A 12,619-nucleotide genomic window follows, 5' to 3' on the forward strand; every position below is an offset into this window, starting at 1 on the left:
TAAAGTCTCATAAGCATCCAGAACACAGAGCTTTTATTATATGATGATTTGACTCTGATGAAAGAAAAGTTCTGAAGAATCAGCATTACTTTTCTTTGTTCAGGAAAAATTAGAACTCATTTCAGAAACTGTACTTTTTCTGTTAGAAGGACTGTGTTGAATTTAAACATACCATGAATCATTCAATAAAACTGTTCTTACCTTTCTAGAAGGTGGTAGAACTAGAGTCTATGGTTATTTTATTTATTGTCTAATAACACATAGACTTATTATTGGTACCAAATGTTTTAGCTCTTGAATATATGCAGCTTAAATACTTCATTTATACTATTTTTTAATTTTCCCATCTTTATTGGTCTGGCCTTCTTAAGCTTTTTGTAAGAGAAAGAACGAAATCTTTCTTCTGCAATGAAATATGTGAATATTCACATTAAGTGCAATAAATAGACTATAAATAGTTTAAGTCAAATTTTACTATAAATCAGTTACAAAAAAGCTTTTGTTTTCTAAAAATATTTTTGGATTTCCGATATCAGTTTATGGACCTGTAACAATATGCTCGAGAGGAACTTTATTTAACTGAAGAGAAGTTATACTTTAAACTTAATTAAATTACAATCCTAGGCTTAAAAATACACATGCGCATAGATACACACACAAATTACAAACAGGTACTAGAATCCTTTTCTTACCTAAAGCCTTTAAGGGAGCATACACACACATTCACAATACTGAATCCGAGATTTGTCTTGAAAATGTTGATGCTTTTAGCAGGATAGTAACACATTACATCCATATATTACTTTATATTTTGTCAAGCACATTCATATTTACTGTCACATTGATCTTCGCACCATTTCTGTGAAGTAAACAAAGCAGGAATTATTATTTTTTTTAAATCACATCAATTTTTATCTGGTTACCAAAGGAAGGCACTTCTTGTGAACGATAACAGAAGAAAGAAAAAGTTGGCAGGTTTCTCCCCCTCGTTTTACAGAGAGACACACACTTGAGAATCTCTCAGTCTAACAGCTAGAAAGTAGATCTGGAGTTGAAATCTAGTCTGACTCCAAGATTTGTGAATTTTATTCTTTCAACAATATTTAGTGAGCACTGAAAGTGTCAGGCTCTCTGATAACCATATCCACTATACGACAAGGCCTCTCAGTTAGGAACCACAAGACACAGAATTTTACAGCTTTAAACATCTGTAGAACCTAGATCCAAAGATAGGACCATACTGTTAGCAGAATTATTTTTTTCATTTTAAGGAGAATGTTTAATTTGCTAAGTAAAGTAGAATCTTCCTTCCCAAAATTCTGTTTAACTATTTGGCAAGTACCTTGAATCCAACAATCACTTCAGTGTTTGAGGGTCTGTACACTAATGTAGATTAGAGCTACCACAGACCAGCCATGCCCATAAATGACCACACTTATTTTGTAAGATGTAAACTTTAAGATGAGCAGCTACTAGAGCCTATTGATGGTTGAGTTTGAAGGGATGAATGTAGGCCAGTTTGATGAACTATTGAGGATATTTCCAAAGTCTTAGTCTTGCCCCTTTACTATGGTGAAATGGTTGTCATTAAACTGTTCTTGCAGGTTTTGAAAACTGACTTTTTAGTGAATTGACCTAGAAATATTTGGTCCAAGTGTCAACTTTATGGTAAAGGGTCTCAAATTTAGGATTTTCTCTCTAACTGAGGTCATACATATACTCTGTATTTAGGTTTGGGGCTGCCATAACAAAGTACCACAAAATGGGTGGCTTAAACAACAGAAATTTATTGTTTCACAGTTTTGGAGGCTAGAAGTCTGAAATCCAAGGTGTCAGCAGAGTTGATTCCTTTAGAAGGCTGTGAGGGAGAATCTGTCCCACGCCTCTACTAGCTTCTGGAAGTGTAGGCATTCCTTGGTTTGTAAGTGGCATTCTCTCTATGTCTTCCCTCTGTGCATGTCTGTGTCCAAATTTCTCCTTTTGATAAGGACACCCATCATACTGGAATAAGGCCCACCCTAGTGATCTCACTTTAACTTGATTAACTCTGTAGAGATCCTAGTTGCAAATAAAGTCACATTCTGAGGTCCTGGGGGGTTAGGAATTCAATATCTTTATTCAGGTTATGATGGTTAATTTTATATGTCAACTCGGAAGATGTTTTTGGATAAGATTAACATTTAGATTGGTGAACTCTATGTAAAACAGTTTGCCCTCCATAATGTGGGTGGGCCTCACCAAATCAGTTGAAGGCCTGAACAGACCCAAAACACTAGCCTTTTCAAGCAAGACTGCCTTTCAACTTCATCTGCACTATTGCCTCTCCTGGGTCTTCAATCTGCTAATCTTTAGACTAAAACACTACCATTGGCACAGTCCTTGCTAGGGATACTCTTAACAAGTTAAAAAGAGACATGCATCATAGGAACAGAGAGACACAGCGAGAGAAGGAACACAAGCAGGGGGAGTGGGAGAGGGAGAAGTAGGCTTCCCGCAGAGCAGGGAGCCCCATGTGGGGCTCGATCCCAGGACCCTGGGATCATGACCTGAGCCAAAGGCAGACGCTTAACAACTAAGCCACCCAGGCGCCCCAAACAAATGTCTTTGAAACATACCATATATTTTGCAGTTCTGTTTTGGAATTTATTTCTATTTTAATATTCTGGAAGCCTCAAAAACTGGAGCTTAAGTTTTTCTCAACCTCTGGCTCTATTTAGCTGCTGCTTCTCCACTTATTACCTCTCCCACTTGCTTCCTCTTGCCAGGAAAACCTTGCTATTTCTTGCCTACTGGCCTTTGCACACATTCTTCTTTCCATGAGGTCACATTCATCACCTGCTTTTAGAAATCTTCCTCAATACGGGCACCTGGGTGGCTCAGTTGGTTAGGTGTCCAACTCTTGATCTCTGCTCAGGTCTTGATCTCAGGATGATGAGTTCAAGCCCTGTGTTGGGCTCCATGCTAGGCATGGAACTTACCCAATAAAAAAATAAATTGGGGTGCTGGATGGCTCAGTTGGTTAAGTGTCCAAATCTTGATTTGGGCTCAGGTCATGATCTCAGGCTTGTGACATCAGGCCCTGCATTGGACACTGTGCTCAACCAGAAGTCTGTCTGCCCCTCTCCTTCTGCTCCTCTCCCACTCCCATTACTCTCTCTCTCTCTCAAATAAATAAATAAATAAAAATTAAGTCTTTTTTAAAAATTAAAAAATAATTTAAAATTAAAAAATAAATTTAAAAAGTCTTCTTGAATAAACCCCAGCCTTATTTAATCACTCTCTAATGTTTTTCTTTTTTATAAATGTATTTATTTAGAGAGAGAGTTGTGGGGGAGGGGCAGAGGGAGAGGGAGAGAGAGAATCTCAAGCAGACTCCCCACTGAGCACGGAGCCGCATGTGGGGCCCAACCCCACGACCTGAGATCAGACCTGAGCTGAAATCAACAGTCAGTCACCCAGCTAACTGAGCCACCCAGGCTCACTTAACTACTCTCTAATTACTATATTGTATTATTATCTGTCTCTTGAGAGTTTTAGATGTATTATATCTGAATGGTGGAAATTCTACATAATGGTGTGCTATACATCACTTCCCAACTTCAAATCCAGTGACATGATGTTAGTAGCTTGAAATCAGCCATGGTGGGAATATTTACACCACATAGAAATTTGAAAATATTCCAAATCAAAGCTTTTTTCACCAGAGGAGAGCTAATTGTTAAACATTAAACACAACTGGAAATAATCCAAACATCCATCAAAAGCATTCTGGTTGAATAAACCATGATATATCCATTCACTGAAGTACCATACAACTATAAAGGAAATAGGGCTATTTTTATATACTCCTATAAAAGTGATCTCCAGAGTATACAGACAAGTGAAAAAGCAAGTTGAAGAAAAGTATGTATACTATGCTTTTAAAAGTAGGGAGGATACAAAGGCATGTATGTTTTTGCTAATTTTTTTTTTAAACAGAAGGCCAAGGCAGGAAAGTTTTTAAATGGCTACAACTAGGGAGAGAGAAGAAACTATAAGAGAGATGGAAATAGATGATTGACTTCTTTGACTATACCTTATTTGGTAGATTTCTTTGGAACCATACAAATGTTTTACATAATTAAAACTTAAGATCTTATTATAAAAAAGAAATCCCTAAATATCTGAAGCAAAATGAAACAAATCAATCTATGCAATGAATTGATGGCATAATCTCATAGAGAAGAGTTATTTGAAATGAACTGAAAGCACAATAATTTTATTTGTCTAGTCAAATATGTACTGAGGACCAACATAAATACATGAAATGTAAAAAAAATCTTAAAAATTTTTCAGTAATCATATTGCTAGTGATAAAATTGGTTATGTTATTCTGAAACTATTGTATACAACCTACAACAAAGAAAATAAGTAATGATGCTTATGCCATTAAGAACTAATATTTTTTTACAGTAGTAGAAAACATAAATATAAAATCAAATATAAAAGCAAAAACATTGTAACCTTACATTTAAAATATTATGAACTCATTTTCTCTTTAAAAATATTTAGGTATTTCCTAGCTCTGTGCTCTCAACAAGCCTAGAAACAATGACCAATGCAGCAGGAGTGAGCACGCCTAAAATCCAGATTGTGATTTCTTACTACCACTTTCCAATCCTGGATTCCTTGCAGAAATAGATGATTGCAGTCCTGAAGCAAGAGATGTCTAAGGTGATCTTAGAATCATGCCAGAAAACAACAAGGCTACCAAAGACTATTGAAGCTTGCCAAAAGGAATCAAGAGCCAAACTGGAAGAAGCTCCTACTAGTCAAAGATGGCATAATTTGAGCATCAATAAAAATAATTGCTGCAATGGATTGAAACACATAAAAATATTTTTAAAAGTTCATTGGCCACCCATGCAGTATGATACAGAATCAACCCATTATACTAAAAGCTGATAAGTAAAGTGAAAGAATATAGAGTATTTCGTCTTTCCCATTTAAAATGTACTGCTGGGGGTGCCTGGGTGGCTCAGTCGTTGGGCGTCTATCTGCCTTTGGTTTAGGTCATGATCCCAGGGTCCTGGGATCGAGCTCCACATTGGGCTCCCTGCTACATGGGGAGCCTGCTTCTCCCTCTCCCACTCCCCCTGCTTGTGTTCCCTCTCTCGCTGTGTCTCTCTCTGTCAAATAAATAAATAAAATCTTTAAAAAATAAAAATAAAAATAAAATGTACTGCTGGGTAACCAAAAGTTGTGAGAATAAGTTTCTTTTTATAGAAGTATTTCAGCCAAGGGGTGCCTGCGTGGCTCAGTCAGTTGAGCTGCCGACCCTTGATTTCAGCTCAGGTCATGATCTCAGGGTCGTGGGATTGAGCCCCTCCTTGGGCTCCATGCTCAGTGTGGAGTCTGTTGAGATTCTCTCTCTCTCTCCCTCTGCTCCTCCCCCCACTTAGGCTCATTCTCTCTCTCTCTAAAATAAATACAGAAAATCTTAAAAAGAAGAAGTATTTCAGCCAATAAATGAAGATGCAATGACAGAACATTAATATTTTATAACCACTGCCAGCATAATGGATCTATTCTAAACAATGACTATCAAAAGTTATCAAGATCGCAAAAAAGAAAGACAGACTTTATATGCCTCATGATGGAAGTGCCCAGTACTTCCCATGAAGTATTCTTATAAAAAAATAAACCTGGATAGTATGGAGTTTCCTTAAGAACTTAAAAATAAAACTACCCTACAATCCAGTAATGACACTATGACACTACTGGATATTTACCCAAAGAATACAAAAACAACAACAACAGCAACAACAAAACTGACTCAAAGGGATATATGCACCCCTCTGTCTATTGCAGCATTATTTAGCCAAACTATGGAAGCAGCCCAAGTATCCATCGATAGATGAATGGATAAAGAAAGAAGATGTGAGATATATATGTAATGGAATATTATTCAGCCATAAAAAGAATGAAATCTTGCCATTTGCAAACAACATGGATGCAGCTAGAGAGTATAATGCTAAACAAAATAAGTCAGTCAGAGAAAGACAAATGCCATATGATTTCATACATATGTGGAATTTAAGAAACAAAACAAATGAACAAAGGGAAAAAAAAAGAGAGACATGCCAAAATACAGACTCCTAACTATAGAGAATAAATACATGGTTACCAGAGGGGAGGTGGGTGGAGGGATGGGTGAAATAGGTGATGGGGATTAGGAGTGCACTTATCATGATGAGCATAACAAGAAATACAGAGAACAAAGGGAAACAACAAAGCAATGGCTGTTTCTTCATCAAATATATTTCCGGGGCAGGGGGAGGCAGAGGAAAGGGGAGGAATAAGGAGGGCTAAAAGAAATTTAAGAGACACATCATTAATTGCTATATTTGGACTTTACTTGGATTTTGATTTAAATCAACATCAAAAAAATTATTATGAGACAACATGTGATATTTTGATAAAGTTTTTAAAAAGAGTCCTTATCTTTTTAGAGATAAATGTGAAAATATTTGTGTGCAAAATAGCATGGCATTTAGGATTCATCCCAAAATAATCTAGTTTGGGGTGTGGTAGACTGAGTAGGATAATAAATGAAACAAGATTGGCCATGCTAAATGTTGAAGCCGGATGTTCTCTCTATTTTTGTAGCTGTTATAAGTTTTCCATATTAAAAGGTTAAAATTTGGGGGGTGCCTGGCTGGCTTAGTTGGTAGTGCATGCAACTCTCAATCTCAGGATCGTGAGTTCAAGTCCCACATTGGGCATGGAGTCTACTAAAAAGAAAAAAAAGTTAAAATTTTTAAAAGTATGACTATCCAGTTTTTGTTTGAACTGGTGGGGGAGGAGGGTGGGTTAAGACACCATTTGCTGACATTGTAATATTTTAAGGAGGAATAATTGGGGGTGGGAAAGAGATCTAGAAAAAGGGAAATTAATCATTTAATTTTCAGTTCTGAACATGGTTTGAAGTGTCTGAAAGACATGCAAGGGAAGATACTGAGTAGACAGATAAATAAAAAGTTTGAACCTCAGAAGAGACATCTGGACTAGAGATCTAAGTTTAGGATTTATCAGCATCTGGGTGGAAATTAATACAATTCCTTAGGGAGAGAATATATTGCAGAATAAAAACAAAAAAAACTGAGAGCCTACTGCATACCAGGCACTATTCTAAATTCTTTAAATGCTTTAAAAATATACTTAATACTCACGATAACCCCATGAAGTTGATATTACTATTATCTACTTTTTATATATTAAGAAACACAGACCCATGAGTCTTGTCATAGCAAGTTTAAGCTTTGTAATCAGGATTTGGATCCTTGAAGTCTAGACTCTGTGTGAAAAACAGAACACCCCAGGACTGTGACCTAAAGAACTCAGGTATCTAGAAGTGGAGGAGAAAAAGAAAAGGAGTTTAAGAAAAAGCAGCCAAAGGGGTAAGAGAGAAAAATATTTGAAAGATACGTCAATATAAGACAAAAGAAGAGCACATTCAAGAAAGGGAATGGCCAATAGTATTGAATAGTGCTGAGAGGTCAAGGAAAATGCATGCTGAAATTAATTCCATCACTGGTAGCAAGCTCAGCTCGTGACTCACAGTTTATTTCTGTCAGGATACTTTTCAGTAGAATGACTGAGACATGGTGTGATTCTAACTTGATAAGTAATAAAGAAATAATAGCTTCTACTATTACATATGTAAGCATAATAGCCTCTGCTATAACATATTTTACCTCAAAATACATGGAATACACAAATCCAGACACTCAAAATATAATTTAGAGAGGATTTTTCTGTGGTTAACAATAGAATTTCTTACTGAAAGTATTCATCTTAATGATTCTTTTATATGGGGATTTTTCCTAATATGTGTAAAATATGATTCAATTTTCAAATCTGTCAGACACAAAATTTTAAAGACACATTTGCTATACACCTATACTGTGATTTTTCTATATTTTAGTGTTTGCTAAGATTAGGAAGAATTTAAATTTTAAGGAAGAATGAAGCTTTTAAATGCTGTAAAATAAAAATGATCAGCTTTTCTGACTGCTCAAAGATGATCTTCTTTAAATTTTCAAATCTTATTTTCAGTTTCAGTGAATAAATTGTTAGCATTTACGTTCCTGGGTTCTTAGAGAGACTCCTCACATTCTCAGGAAATTTATTTGTGATGTGGATAATAGTGAAAACCCCACTTTCATCTGCATATACGCAGTTGAGGAATTTTCAAGAGCTAAGTACGTCGCACGTGGTAGAAAATGTTAGAGATCTTCCTCTCAAATAATCTATTTGTAAGAATCAGTATTGTATTAGCTTATGTTGTTACTTGGATAAAAAAACCAAACCAAATTCAGTGTTTTTTGGCTTGAATTTTTAAAACCTTAATAACAATACTAGAAAATGGAAGATACTTACTTTCCCATCTATGTGTGTTTGATTTTAAATGTTGGTCAAAGATCAAAATGCAATTATCAACAAGCTGGCTCTCATCTGTACAAAAAAAAAAAAAAAAGAACAGAGGAAAATGACCTGGTACTTGACATGAACTGCATGATCTGAGCAAGCCTATGAAAAGTGAATGTACCACTTCTCTATGTGAGAGGAAAAGAAATAATAGATATATTGGAGCTGCCAACTACAAGACCAAAGCAGGCTCATCACCTGGCACAGGGACAGTTACATACTAGGTGTTCAGTAAATCAGTGTAGAACAAGCAAATGAATAAATAAATAACAGATGGAGCTTGTGTTTGCACCAATAATGAGAAGCAGGAGGCAGCATGTTAAGTAATAATAGCAGATCTGTACTGCATGGTTATCACGTGCCCAGCGCTACCAATAATTTTAATGGCCAAGATTCGTAACTGCTTACCACGTGCTCTGCTTACCAGACCATTACTAACTGAAGCCTCAATAGGTAGTACTATCATCATCATCATATCTAATCATTTCACCTTACGAATGAGTACACTGAAGCACAGAGAGGGTAAGTAACTTGCCCAAAATCACAAAGCTGGTTAATGGTAGTTCTGAGCTTTGAACAGTTTGCATTCAAAGCCTGCTCTTTAAACCACCAGTCCGTGTTGCCTACATTCTGTGTAGTTAAAAACTCTATTTGTGGGTGGGAGGATGGGTTAGCCTGGTGGTGGATATTGAGGAGGGCACATTCTGCGTGGAGCACTGGGTGTTATGCACAAACAATGAATCATGGAACACTTCATCTAAAACTAATGATGTAATGTATGGGGATTAACATAAGAATAAAAAAAAAAAAACTCTATTTGTTGCATTTGCTAAAATCCTTCCAGGTTACCCAAATCCTTTCAGTATGTGTTGGTACTAAACATTGTCAAGGCTGTCTATTGGGCCTGTCTCTACTACCAGCAGCCTCACCTGCCACTCATGGAATATATTTGTTTTCTGGAATCACTGACTTTCAGAGCTGAGTAGCTGACAGGAGTCAGTATAAAGTAGTGGCCAAGTACATGGGCTTTGGTCTCCAGCTAAATGCAAATCCTGGCCTTGTCCCATACCCCAAGAATTTCTTAAAGTTCTGCCTATTATTAGCCTCCCTTGGAAAAAGAGGCAAGTAGAGTGAGAAGAAAGTAGTTGCATACTGCTTACCAGCTATTGACTGGAATAGTTCAAGTTCTTACTTTTATTTTTTTTTTAAAGATTTATTTATTTTAGAGGGGTGGGGAGAGAGCTCCCTGCACATGCGGGAGGGGAGGGGCAGAGGGAGAGAATCTTCAAGCAGACTCCTCCCATGAGGGAGGAGCCTGACCTCATGACCCATGAGATCATGACCTGAGCTGAAACCAGGAATCAGACACTCAATGGACTGAGCCACCCAGGTACCTCTAAAGGTCCTACTTTTAATAACTCTGTCTCAGTCAGCAAAACAGGGCAATCGAGTCATTAAGGAGTGGGCCCCTGCTTATGATAAGTGAGCCTCACTGTCAATGATTCCTTACTTCTAATGAAGCAACTTAATGAGAAATGGAGTAGTGAAAAGCTGGCCCATTCTTCTGACAACAGGAGAAGGGGAAAAGTCAAGACCATAATAGTAATGAACTCTAGTCTAGCGGTTGTCTAAATCTGCACCGTCTTGAGGTCTCCAAAACACTTACAGGGAGTCTGCTAGGACAAAGTTATTTTTACAATAAAACTAAAGACAGCACTTTTCTTCTTTACTATTTTAATGTTCGCTAGTGGTCCAAAAACAATGGTGGTAAAACTGTTGGTCCCTTAGGAAGAATCAAGGCAGTGACACCAAACCATACTGGTAGTTATATTCTTCACCATGATGTGCTCACAATATAAATAAAATGCCAGAGTCACATAAGAACGTCTTTATAAGACAATAAAAAGGATTTACTGTCTTAAATCTATACATCTTATTAATATTCTGTATGATAAATTGGGAAGTACACAGAAAGTATTTCTGTTGCATATGGAAATATGATGTCTCTAGGGAAAAAAAATTATGCCACTGAGCTACAAAGCAGAACCACATTGTGTTTTCATGGAACATCATTTTTACTCAAAAAAAAAAAAAAAGAATGACAGACAAATAATGGATTACCAGATTGGGTATTTGGTAGACTTTCACTTTTTTTTTTTTTTTAATGAACAAATAGACCAGCTACACAAGGAAAAGAGCAGATGGTATTTTCTTCAAGAGAAAATTTAAATTTTGGAAAACCTGAGTTTACCACGGTGAAATTTATAATTTCTCAATACTTAAAAGACTTTTCTAATGAGAATAGTAGTGATAGTAACATAAATTTTTTTGATATTATATAATGAAATAAGCCAACATTCAGAAGATCTGAATAAGTCAGTGAACCAATATTTCCCCAATGACCAATGAACAACATTACAAAATCATGCATTAGTAAAAGATCCATTCAGTGTTCATGACAGATCAGTAGATTTTAACACAACTGAGTACACAGAGTTTATTTATGTGTTTTCAGATTCCACATTGCAATTAACCTTTAAAACCTACCACTTGTAGAGGTTTGGTATAATACAAAAGATGAAAGCAGGGACAGGCAGAACAAGTGAGCTGCCCAATATAAAATATAAATTGCTGAGGGTCTGAGCCTAGAACCTTGGCTCCTACATCCCTTCCTCCCAAGAATAGGTTTCTAATAATATTAACCCTGTCCTAGTAGTAGTCATTCTCATTAAGATCCTGAAGAAAGACATGGCCCCAATTTGATTCCTAAGCATTGGAACTTAAAATTTTGAAAGAATTGGTCTACAAAATTGTCCCAACTTGCTAATGCTAAAACATTTTGAGTACTTCTACATTTAGTGCTTATATAAGAAGCATCCATTGACAAAATGCTACAAGGAATTATATTCAGTCTATAGGCAGTATGTGGTATACATTTTGATTCAGGGGACCCTTCCCAAGGACCCAAATCCCACAAATTAGAGTTCAAAGGTCTTTACCTAAGCCTTTGAAAGGGCAAATAACAGGGGTAGCCGTCAGATTCAAACTGACACAGAAGACAGCAATTTGTCCCATCAGCTGTGGAGAAATTTGAAAAGCGCGCGCACACGCGTGTGCTTGTGTGTGTGTGTGTGTGTGTGTGTAAGAGGCAATTTTCTTTTTTTTTAAAGATTTTATTTATTTATTTGTCAGAGAGAAAGAGAGAGAGCGCACAAGCAGGGGGAGCAGCAGGCAGAGAAGACGGAGAGGGAGAAGCAGGCTTCCCCAAGCAGGGAGCCCAATGTGGGACTCGATCCCAGGAACCTGAGCCGAAGGCAGACGCTTAACCAACTGAGCCACCCAGGTGTCCCAAGAGGCAATTTTCTCAAGAGGAGTCTGTCTAGTGCCTTTTCCAAAATTCTAGCGGCTTGGGATTATGGGAGAAATAGGGCTCAGTCAAATCTTCTTTGTGAGGTAATACTACTCTGGCTTTAACCAATGTTCCAGATAGATCTCATTTCAACTCAAAGATATAATAGCACCATATTATTCCATTGCCAAACCGAATCTGGAACGGAAGCAGGCAGGAGATGTAAAGCAAATAGGAGGTGTTGCCAGTGTCTGATCCCATTCTGTCCAACATTTAGATTCAAAGAATTTCAGATTCAGCAGAAATCTTACATATCATCTAACCTATCCTCATTTTTCAAAGATGAAAAAACTCTGGCCCAGAAAAATTAAGTGTCTTGCTCAAGTTTTTATGGTGAGTTAATGCCAGAGATGGAACTGAAAGACCACAGGCTTTTCTCAGTACCACAACTTGATCATCTAATTGCTTTTTTCCTTGATTGTTCCCTATCTTTAAATCTAGACTGAGGTTTTCTTAACCACAACAAAAAAGACACAGCATGCTAAAGAATTGGTTAAATAGAATCAGGGAACCCTATTTACTTTCAAAAAAAAGAGAAAGGTTTGTTAAATGCTAAGAAGTTCATAATAGTCTAGTCAGTTAACACAGGTTCTTCGGTTTCAATTACAGAAAAACATTACTGCCAAAGTCCGCAAGTGCTATCCTAATTTTTCAGATTACTTCCTTAGAAAGTGTGCTTTTGATCTGCTCTTCCAAAGAAGAACACAAGTGCAGACTTCAATGCTTAATAAAGTTAAAAGC

The sequence above is a fragment of the Leptonychotes weddellii genome, chromosome 1, assembly GCF_054177405.1.
Source record: "Leptonychotes weddellii isolate Sample4059 chromosome 1, ASM5417740v2, whole genome shotgun sequence".
Taxonomy (NCBI): domain Eukaryota; kingdom Metazoa; phylum Chordata; class Mammalia; order Carnivora; family Phocidae; genus Leptonychotes; species Leptonychotes weddellii.